This window comes from Branchiostoma lanceolatum, chromosome 4 (assembly GCF_035083965.1).
Source record: "Branchiostoma lanceolatum isolate klBraLanc5 chromosome 4, klBraLanc5.hap2, whole genome shotgun sequence".
Taxonomy (NCBI): Eukaryota; Metazoa; Chordata; class Leptocardii; order Amphioxiformes; family Branchiostomatidae; genus Branchiostoma; species Branchiostoma lanceolatum.
In genome coordinates, this window is record NC_089725.1 from 5,739,546 (window position 1) to 5,751,092 (window position 11,547).

Consider the following 11,547-nt stretch of genomic DNA (forward strand, 5'->3'; position numbering starts at 1 on the left):
GGTGTGCTTGTTAAGCCATGCCTCCAGGTCATGCTTAGGTCAGACTGCCAGGACTGGCTGAAATTGAACTTATCTCAAAGAGCCAAGCCCCCAGGACATTGCCGGAGTGCCAGGAGAGGCTGAAATTCAAAATGCTGACTCTTTACTATGAAAAAGCATTTATAACTGGACCTTTTGGTCTCTGTCATTTTCATAACACTCATACTATTATTTCAGTATCTATCAGCAGTGTGCTATAAATGCAATGGGTGTGAAATATCCTTTTGAATACTACCTATTACTAGTATCAGTATTATAAAATGCCCTGTGCTTCACATGCATCAAGGATACAATCATAAAAACAACATCTATAGTGATTGACATCCAGGGTGGAAAGAACTTTATTTCAGGATAGGCACAGACTTTCTTTATTTTAGCTGACTTAAAAAAGGCACAATGATGAAATTTACAGTATACCTATACTTATTATAGAAAAGTCATATCAAAGATGTTTTTCCATACATAGAATAAGATAAATATACACATTGATTTGTGTCACTTTCTCCAAAAGTGTATACGACCGGCTACCATGCTCCTGACATCAATGATGCAATTAACTTTATATAAGGAAAGCAAACGGTGAAAAATCATATGAAAGATGTTTTCCATACATGGATATTCACATTGATTTGCTGTAACTTTCTCCATATACAACCGGCTACCATACTCCTGATATCAATGATGCATTAATCTCGATTGGAAAATGACATGGCATTGACAGCACGCTGTCTGTAACTTGCTCTGTAAAAATTTGTCACCTTTAAATAATGGTCACTAATATAAGTAAGTGGACTGCTGCTATTATAACAACTTGTTATTGAGGATCTCCCATACCATGCTTGTTCTGAAGTAGGCCATGTGTGTCTGCAAGGAGAAATACAGAACTTGTTTGTCACTGTTTGTACATTATAAGTTATCATTAAGGTAGATGGGTATTCCAACAATCATGGATGGGAGACAATGAAAAAACGATAGAATGTATTCAAATTGAACTGTTGTAATGAATTCACAGTGCCACAACTGGCCAAGATAGTGGGAATATGGTATGAATCCAGCGTACTACCATATTGTCCTCAAACCCTCAAACATAGATTGCAAACACTATTTAAATAAGGTCTAGATACCAACTTACGTAGCCCTTTTTATCATAAGCCAAGGCGAACATATTCATAGAATCATAGAGCAGAATGATGCCTACCTGGTCAAAGATTATGCTTGTGTCCCGACTGGCATACTCAGCGAATTTACAGGCAAACACTCAACAGTCACTAGCATTCATCTGCTGTTGGATGTTCTGCAGAAGAAACAGAGATCCAAACAGTATCAGATAGACTTACAGACTCTTGTCTAAAGCACATCCTAAAATAACAAGCAAACTGACAGTTTTACCTCAGGATACTGTGATGTCCAATCAGACAAGTTCAAGTTGCTTTCCTTCTTGTCCTTGTGCTCTGCTTGTTGGTAATCTGTTGGTGATAAAGTAAAAACAAAGCAAAGGTTTAGACAGCAGTATGTTAATGTTCTCAGTCCAAATGTTTTCTGGATAGTGAAGCTACATGTACACTTTGTATGGTGAACAATCCCATTGCATGGTAAAAGACAAAATAAACCAACCCATCCCACCCATGGAGTCATAATACTTGATGCATTTGCTTCTCATGCCCAATACCTGAACACAACACATAAATAACAAAGTTAACACAGAATACCAAAACATAGGGCTATGGACACTTTACATCTGTTTAGGAAGTAAAAGACTCATTGTAACAAGTTATACACCCACCTAAATATTACCTCTGTCCATAATCATATTCATGTAAACATTGATGATCTGTTGAAGATAAAGAAAAACAATCTTTAAACCATGTAAATTGAAACCTTCATTGTACATTTATATGTTAAACAAATGGATTTAACGATTGTTTTATGTTTGTGAGGAATTAATTTCATGTTAGGAGGGTTCAACTTCATGGTTGAAAGTCATGTCTCATGTGTAATGCTATGAGTTTGCAGTTAAAATGATGAACATAGCACAACTGCTGATAAATCAAAATTTACAACATATGCCACAAACACACATATATAATACATGGGCCTCCTACCATATAGCACACACGCTGAGTATCATTCAAGTGTTGTTGGTATTTGAATGTCAACACAAATGGACTTCCATCCTAGTCTCTATATTTTCTTACTCACTGTGTGTAAAAAGATTTTCTACAAGGTACATGAACACATAAGCGTGCTTACTTTGTCATTAAGCCAGTTGAGTTCAGCTAGAGTGTGCATGTTCTTGCCGTACTAGGTGCACAAAAGTGCACATGCACCCTGTATTTCAAGCCCAGAAAGTACTTGTAAGTATAATAGTTGGTAAAAGCAAGAGGCCTTTATTAAGCTTTCTCAGTGAAAAAAATCTACAGGCAAAATTACCTCATTACCCAGCTTGTTTTTCCAGCCAGTCGTATGTGTCTTGCAGAGCCATAGTTATACCCTAGGACAGGAGCACAAAAGTAAATACAACACATTTAATATCAGGAAATGATCAATACTTGGGACCTGGGACTTAGACCTTAGGTCCTTGGATGTCAGAGATGTACAAAGAACATTTTTATAGTAGAACACATTGTGAACCATTTCTAAACCTAATACAATTATATGATTTACGGTACATCAAGCAAATCAGCTTTAAATAATATTCATCACCCTTTACAGTGGTACCTAATATGCTATGATCATTGGTGGTGTCAGGGGTAGGGCATCATGGAGAGCTTGTTAATTATCATTTAGAATGACGTCATATGTTACTGTAATGTAACTACTTGCTGTACATTTGATTAGGGCTGATTTCGTGTCACTGTATAATTTTGAAATTCCTAAACTTCTGTTTTGTGACTTAAACTCAGTATAAGCAGCCAGAAGAGCAAATGAAACATGCATGTTGTGATCTGAATACTTAACTATAAATTATTATGTAACTTTTATAAGAATATACGTTATAATAAAGGGAGTTAGGCAGAGAGTTAGGAAGGCCCATAGGGATTATGTTTCCAACTACCTCGAGACAAACATCGAGGATAATCCCAAGGCCTTTTGAAGCTATGTAAAATCTCTCAGACAGGACTCTACAGGTGCATCAGCCCTAAGACATCAGGGGGTGCTAACATCTGACCCCAAGGAAAAGGCTGATGCTCTGGGAGCCCAGTTTGAGTCAGTGTTTACCAGGGAGGATAAATCCACCGTTCCTACCCTTGGCGAACCCGTAGCTCCAACTATCCCCTCCCTTACCATCTCAGTGGAGGGGGTAGCCAAACAGCTCTCTAGTCTTAATCCCAGCAAGGCCACGGGACCAGACGGAATACCACCTCGCCTCCTGAAAACTGTTGCCGAGCAAATTGCGCCAATCTTACAGACAATATTCTCCCAGTTAATATCTACGGGAGACGTTCCTGAGGATTGGAGAACAGCTAACATCGCTCCAATCTTCAAAAAGGGTGACAGAACAATGCTTTCCAACTATAGGCCGGTGTCTCTGACATCGGTCTGTGGCAAAGTGCTCGAACACATCGTTCACAGCCACATGATGAAACATTTAGACACCTACGGCATTCTGTCCCCGGCGCAGCACGGTTTCAGGAAGGGTCTGTCCTGTGAGAGCCAGCTGGTACTCACCCTCCAAGACTTGGCCAAGAATCTTGACTATAACAAACAGGTCGATGCTGCGGTGCTTGACTTTAGCAAGGCATTTGACACCGTGCCCCACGAGCGGCTGCTGAGCAAGCTCAAGCACTACGGCATTTCTGACCTTCTTCAGTCTTGGCTTAGGGCCTTCCAAACGGAGAGAACCCAGAGGGTTGTCTTTGACGGCGGAACATCTAAAGCTGTCAGGGTCACCTCTGAAGTTCCGCAGGGTAGAGTGTTAGGCCCTCTACTCTTCCTACTGTACATTAATGACCTCCTCAACTCCGTAGATTCACACGTTCGATTATTTGCCGACGATTGCTTGATTTATCGAACCATCAGCAAGGCCTCTGACGCTCAAGCTCTACAGTCCGATCTCGATGCGTTATCAGAATGGCAAAATCGTTGGCTCATGTCGTTCAACCCCTCTAAATGTCACATCCTTCATATCACCCGTAAGAAGCATCCCACCCTAACCCAGTACTCCCTCTGTGGAGAAGCCCTTACCGGTGTTAAGTCCCACCCCTATCTTAGAGTACAACTGTCCGACGATTTGCGGTGGGACACCCATATCAACCACGCCACTAGCAAAGCCGGTCGTGTTCTGGGGGTCATTCGGCGCAATTTGACCCATTGTCCATCTAGGGTCAAGGCCACTTGCTACAAAGCGCTGGTGCGGCCTCACTTGGAATATAGTGCCATCGTCTGGGACCCGTACACCACCAAAGGGATACAGGCGGTGGAGGCCGTCCAGCGCAGGGCCGCCCGCGTGACCCTTAATGACTACCGGCGGACTAGCAGCGTGACACAAATGCTCAACGACCTGCAGTGGCCCCTTCTCTCTGAAAGGAGGAGGAGCGCCAGCCTCACCTTCTTCTACAAACTTGTTAATAACCACATTAATATAGACACTTACAGTTTGCTGAAACCAGCCCAGGGGCGCACCCGGGGGAGCCACGACCTCAAGTTTCACACCATCCACGCTAGAATCGACACATATAAACACTCTTTCTTTCCCCGTACAATCCCTCAGTGGAACACCCTGCCTGGCACGGTTGCGATGGCTCCCACCGTTGAGTCGTTCCGTGCCAGGCTGGAGGCCTGCCCGCCTTAGCCCGGGACCTCAACTCCCCCCCCCCCTACTATGCCCCTGAAGGGGTTATTTGGGGGCAACACATATGTAGATGTAGATAATGATTAATACTAAATTTTACAGATCATGATCAGAATCACAGGACAGAAAAATAACTAGTAGTTGATTAATGAATATAGATTCTGGATGGCTCCTTGCCCCAAGTAGAAGTGCATTGCACACAATTAAATACTTTTACCTTGAAGAACTGCAATATGGATCTTTTACATTGCTGTTCATAGCTTTGTTGTTGTTGTTTCGCCAGACGTGGTCTCTCTATATGCGTAGTACGATCTTCTGCTCCAAAATGAGTCATAGTACAGTCATATTATGGCAAAGCAGGCCATGAAACATGCCATCGTAATGCTGACGAATCATAAAACCTCACGTAGTACACAAAACGACATAAACTTCCAGCAGAATTAAGGGTTATCACGTCAAATTCCGTCCTCACTACTCTGTTCTCGCCATCCGAAGCCGCCATCTTGGTCTGTGAAGTTGCAGTGACGTAATATGGCCACCACAGGCGATTTGGCCGCCACAGACGATGTCCCGGATGTAGGGCCATGACAGACGAAATATACTGTATACTCTTGCTTGGAGTAGATCTCAGATGGAGTAGCAGGGCAGGGCAGGGCAGGGCAGAAGCCGTGTCAGGGTCGGCGCCTGATGACCGAAATTAGTGCCTGATGACCCAAATTAGTGCCTGGTGACCTAAATCAATGCCGAAAGATCCAAATCAGTGCCTGATGACCCACGTTTTGTAACGTATGAGAGAGATGGGTGGGCGCACGCATGGAATCCTTCCTCCTGGCGGATTTTCGGCTTTCTTGCTTTCTTCAAAAAATATTTATTTTTTGCTAGCTTTATTTCTTTCTCCGTTTTAAATCTCCCAAACCGTCTTCCACTTTTAGTGGACCTTCAGGTCGGTGTGGCAACTTCGAGCGCACATGAAAAGCCCGTTTAAGCGACCGACCTAGCGGGGGAAGTAGAAGCCGCGCCCACCCTGTGCGGCCTGATGCCCTGCATGGTGTTCGGGAACCGGTGCGCTCGACTTCTATCATTGTCGGCCTGGAGCGGGCTGTTCTATTCGCATCGACGCGCTTTTCCGCCTAGACCAAGGTCTTCATGATCAAGGACGTCAATCACGGAAAGGGAAGGATTAGAAAGCAGACAGGAGCTCAGGTTTCCGTGCGTGCGCCCCCCCCCCCCCCCAACACACAAACAAATCTTTAATACCCTGCTACTATGTGGCTCACCAGATGCTTTGTTGGGCTGTAGTGTGGTGTGTGTTATAATCCGGTATAGCCCAGAATATACACGCTTGGACCAACTTTAATATACCCCGGGGGTATAATCTGGGCTAGCCCGGTTTTGCGCTTGGCACGGCTTTGAAAGCTGACAGAGGCCCACTTGCCTGCCATTGATGGGCAGTGTAGTAAACAGCGCCCATTGGTCAACCAGAATGATGAGATTAGCAGGGGTGAAGCCGTGTCAAGGTCGGCGTGCCTGATGACCCAACTCAGCGAGCCTGATGACCCACGTAGTATCAACATATATGACGGAGACTGGTGCGCGCACGCATAGAAAGCCTCCTCTTGCCTGCTTCTTTCTCCTTTTCTTTCCGTGTTTAAAGTCGTTCTAACCTTTTTCTAGTCGAGCGGACCTTCAGACCGGTGTGGCAACGGTCGGCGAACTTCAAAAGTCCGCTTCAATGATCGGGAAAAGTAGAAGCCGCCCGTCGTGTGCGGCCTGATGGCGTTCGGGAACCTGTGCACCCGCCTCCTGGCGACACGCCCGGTTCCCGAACGCCATTGACGGGCAGGAGCCGGCTGTGCTGTGCTCCGCCACAGCATTTTGTTGTCAAATCACGGAAAGGAAAGGACGAACAGCCGACAGGAGGGCAGGATCCCGTGCGTGAACCCACTGACCTCTGCTACGATACTAAGTGTTTGTCATCAGGCGCTTTCCTGGGCCGAGATGTGCGTGCAAGTCCGACTGGATTTGGACGCGGCCGGCCCGGTTTTGCGCTTGGCACGGCTTTGAAAGCAGCCAGGGACCCACGTGCCTGCCATTGATGGGCGGTGCATTAAACAGCGCCCATTGGTCAGCCAGAGTGATGAGATTAGCAGGGGCGAAGCCGTGTCAAGGTCGGCGCGCCTGATGACCCAACTCAGCGGGCCTGATGACCCACGTAGTATCAACATATATGACGGAAAATGGTGCGCGCTCGCATGGAAAGCCTTCTCTTGCCTGCTACTTTCTCCTTTTCTTTCCGTGTTTAAAGCCGCTCTAACCTTTTTCTAGTCGAGCGGACCTTCAGACCGGTGTGGCAACGGTCGACGAACTTGAAAAGTCCGCTTCAATGATCGGGAAAAGTAGAAGCAGCCCGTCGTGTGCGGCCTGATGGCGTTCGGGAACCTGTGCACCCGCCTCCTGGCGACACGCCCGGTTCCCGAACGCCATTGACGGGCAGGAGCCGGCTGTGCAGTGCTCCGCCACAGCATTTTGTTGTCAAATCACGGAAAGGAACGGACAGGAGTGCAGGATCCCGTGCGTGAACCCACTGACCTCTTCTACGCTACTACTGCGTGTGTCATCAGGCGCTTTCCTGGGCCATGGGCCGAGATGTGCGTGCAAGTCCGACTGGATTTGGACGCGGCCGGTCCGGTTTTGCGCTTGGTGCGGTTTTGAAAGCAGCCAGGGGCCCACGTGCCTGCCATTGATGGGCGGTGCAGTAAACAGCGCCCATTGGTCAGCCAGAATGATGAGATTAGCAGGAGCGAAGCCGTGTCAAGGTCGGCGCGCCTGATGACCCAACTCAGCGGGCCTGATGACCCACGTAGTATCAACATATATGACGGAGACTGGTGCGCGCACGCATAGAAAGCCTTCTCTTGGCTGCTACTTTCTCCTTTTCGTTCCGTGTTTAAAGCCGCTCTAACCTTTTTCTAGTCGAGCGGACCTTCAGACCGGTGTGGCAACGGTCGATGATCGGGAAGAGTAGAAGCCGCCCGTCGTGTGCGGCCTGATGGCGTTCGGGAACATGTGCGCCCGCCTCCTGGCGACACGCCCGGTTCCCGAACGCCATTGACGGGCAGGAGCCGGCTGTGCAGTGCTCCGCCACAGCATTTTGTTGTCAAATCACGGAAAGGAACGGACGAACAGCCGACAGGAGGGCAGGATCCCGTGCGTGAACCCACTGACCTCTGCTACGCTACTACTGCGTGTGTCATCAGGCGCTTTCCTGGGCCGAGATGTGAGTGCAAGTCCGACTGGATTTGGACGCGGCCGGCCCGGTTTTGCGCTTGGCACGGCTTTGCAAGCAGCCAGGGACCCACGTGCCTGCTATTGATGGGCGGTGCAGTAAACAGCGCCCATTGGTCAGCCAGAATGATGAGATTAGCAGGGGCGAAGCCGTGTCAAGGTCGGCGCGCCTGATGACCCAACTCAGCGGGCCTGATGACCCACGTAGTATCAACATATATGACGGAGACTGGTGCGCGCACGCATGGAAAGCCTTCTCTTGCCTGCTACTTTCTCCTTTTCTTTCCGTGTTTAAAGCCGCTCTAACCTTTTTCTAGTCGAGCGGACCTTCAGACCGGTGTGGCAACGGTCGACGAACTTGAAAAGTCCGCTTCAATGATCGGGAAAAGTAGAAGCCGCCCGTCGTGTGCGGCCTGATGGCGTTCAGGAACCTGTGCGCCCGCCTCCTGGCGACACGCCCAGTTCCCGAACGCCATTGACGGGCAGGAGCCGGCTGTGCAGTGCTCCGCCACAGCATTTTGTTGTCAAATCACGGAAAGGAACGGACGAACAGCCGACAGGAGGGCAGGATCCCGTGCGTGAACCCACTGACCTCTGCTACGCTACTACTGTGTTTGTCATCAGGCGCTTTCCTGGGCCGAGATGTGCGTGCAAGTCCGACTGGATTTGGACGCGGTCGGCCCGGTTTTGTGCTTGGCACGGCTTTGAAAGCAGCCAGGGGCCCACGTGCCTGCCATTGATGGGCGGTGCAGTAAACAGCGCCCATTGGTCAGCCAGAGTGATGAGATGAGCAGGGGCGAAGCCGTGTCAAGGTCGGCGCGCCTGATGACCCAACTCAGCGGGCCTGATGACCCACGTAGTATCAACATATATGACGGAGACTGGTGCGCGCACGCATGGAAAGCCTTCTCTTGCTCGCTACTTTCTCCTTTTCTTTCCGTGTTTAAAGCCGCTCTAACCTTTTTCTAGTCGAGCGGACCTTCAGACCGGTGTGGCAACGGTCGACAAACTTGAAAATCCGCTTCAATGATCGGGAAAAGTAGAAGCCGCCCGTCGTGTGCGGCCTGATGGCGTTCGGGAACCTGTGCGCCCGCCTCCTGGCGACACGCCCGGTTCCCGAACGCCATTGACGGGCAGGAGCCGGCTGTGCAGTGCTCCGCCACAGCATTTTGTTGTCAAATCACGGAAAGGAACGGACGAACAGCCGACAGGAGGGCAGGATCCCGTGCGTGAACCCACTGACCTCTGCTACGCTACTACTGCGTGTGTCATCAGGCGCTTTCCTGGGCCGAGATGTGCGTGCAAGTCCGACTGGATTTGGACGCGGCCGGCCTGGTTTTGCGCTTGGCACGGCTTTGAAAGCAGCCAGGGGCCCACTTGCCTGCCATTGATGGGCGGTGCAGTAAACAGCGCCCATTGGTCAACCAGAATGATGAGATTAGCCGGGGCGAAGCCGTGTCAAGGTCGGCGCGCCTGATGACCCAACTCAGCGGGCCTGATGACCCACGTAGTATCAACATATATGACGGAGACTGGTGCGCGCACGCATGGAAAGCCTTCTCTTGCCTGCTACTTTCTCCTTTTCTTTCCGTGTTTAAAGCCGCTCTAACCTTTTTCTAGTCGAGCGGACCTTCAGACCGGTGTGGCAACGGTCGACGAACTTGAAAAGTCCGCTTCAATGATCGGGAAAAGTAGAAGCCGCCTGTCGTGTGCGGCCTGATGGCGTTCGGGAACCTGTGCGCCCGCCTCCTGGCGACACGCCCAGTTCCCGAATGCCATTGACGGGCAGGAGCCGGCTGTGCAGTGCTCCGCCACAGCATTTTGTTGTCAAATAACGGAAAGGAACGGACGAACAGCCGACAGGAGGGCAGGATCCCGTGCGTAAACCCACTGACCTCTGCTACGCTACTACTGTGTTTGTCATCAGGCGCTTTCCTGGGCCGAGATGTGCGTGCAAGTCCGACTGGATTTGGACGCGGCCGGCCCGGTTTTGCGCTTGGCACGGCTTTGAAGGCAGCCAGGGGCCCACGTGCCTGCCATTGATGGGCGGTGCATTAAACAGCGCCCATTGGTCAGCCAGAATGATGAGATTAGCAGGGGCGCGCCTGATGACCCAACTCAGCGGGCCTGATGACCCACGTAGTATCAACATATATGACGGAGACTGGTGCGCGCACGCATGGAAAGCCTTCTCTTGCCTGCTACTTTCTCCTTTTCTTTCCGTGTTTAAAGCCGCTCTAACCTTTTTCTAGTCGAGCGGACCTTCAGACCGGTGTGGCAACGGTCGACGATCTTGAAAAGTCCGCCTCAATGATCGGGAAAAGTAGAAGCCGCCGGTCGTGTGCGGCCTGATGGCGTTTGGGAACCTGTGCGCCCGCCTCCTGGCGACACGCCCGGTTCCCGAACGCCATTGACGGGCAGAAGCCGGCTGTGCAGTGCTCCGCCACAGGCACAGCATTTTGTTGTCAAATCACGGAAAGGAACGGACGAACAGCCGACAGGAGGGCAGGATCCCGTGCGTGAACCCACTGACCTCTGCTGCGCTACTACTGCGTGCGTCATCAGGCGCTTTCCTGGACCGAGATGTGAGTGCAAGTCCGACTGGATTTGGACGCGGCCGGCCTGGTTTTGCGCTTTGCACGGCTTTGCAAGCAGCCAGGGACCCACGTGCCTGCCATTGATGGGCGGTGCAGTAAACAGCGCCCATTGGTCAGCCAGAGTGATGAGATGAGCAGGGGCGAAGCCGTGTCAAGGTCGGCGCGCCTGATGACCCAACTCAGCGGGCCTGATGACCCACGTAGTATCAACATATATGACGGAGACTGGTGCGCGCACGCATGGAAAGCCTTCTCTTGCTCGCTACTTTCTCCTTTTCTTTCCGTGTTTAAAGCCGCTCTAACCTTTTTCTAGTCGAGCGGACCTTCAGACCGGTGTGGCAACGGTCGACAAACTTGAAAGTCCGCTTCAATGATCGGGAAAAGTAGAAGCCGCCCGTCGTGTGCGGCCTGATGGCGTTCGGGAACCTGTGCGCCCGCCTCCTGGCGACACGCCCGGTTCCCGAACGCCATTGACGGGCAGGAGCCGGCTGTGCAGTGCTCCGCCACAGCATTTTGTTGTCAAATAACGGAAAGGAACGGACGAACAGCCGACAGGAGGGCAGGATCCCGTGCGTGAACCCACTGACCTCTGCTACGCTACTACTGCGTGTGTCATCAGGCGCTTTCCTGGGCCGAGATGTGCGTGCAAGTCCGACTGGATTTGGACGCGGCCGGCCTGGTTTTGCGCTTGGCACGGCTTTGAAAGCAGCCAGGGGCCCACTTGCCTGCCATTGATGGGCGGTGCAGTAAACAGCGCCCATTGGTCAACCAGAATGATGAGATTAGCCGGGGCGAAGCCGTGTCAAGGTCGGCGCGCCTGATGACCCAACTCAG

At 50.3% G+C, this 11,547-nt stretch overlaps 1 long non-coding RNA gene across 2 annotated transcripts; it reads right to left on the minus strand.

Annotated features, from left to right (window-relative positions):
- Positions 1 to 377: 377 nt before the first annotated feature.
- LOC136432330 (uncharacterized) lies at positions 378 to 5,437 on the minus strand. 2 transcript variants are annotated; one of them, XR_010755515.1, is made up of 6 exons: positions 5,049 to 5,437; positions 2,470 to 2,530; positions 1,823 to 1,870; positions 1,429 to 1,505; positions 1,238 to 1,333; positions 378 to 903 (listed from the first exon to the last, which is right to left on the minus strand). It is a non-coding gene; the product is annotated as an uncharacterized lncRNA (long non-coding RNA). The 2 variants fall into 2 exon arrangements; XR_010755516.1 differs by lacking the exon at positions 1,238 to 1,333.
- Positions 5,438 to 11,547: the final 6,110 nt, after the last annotated feature.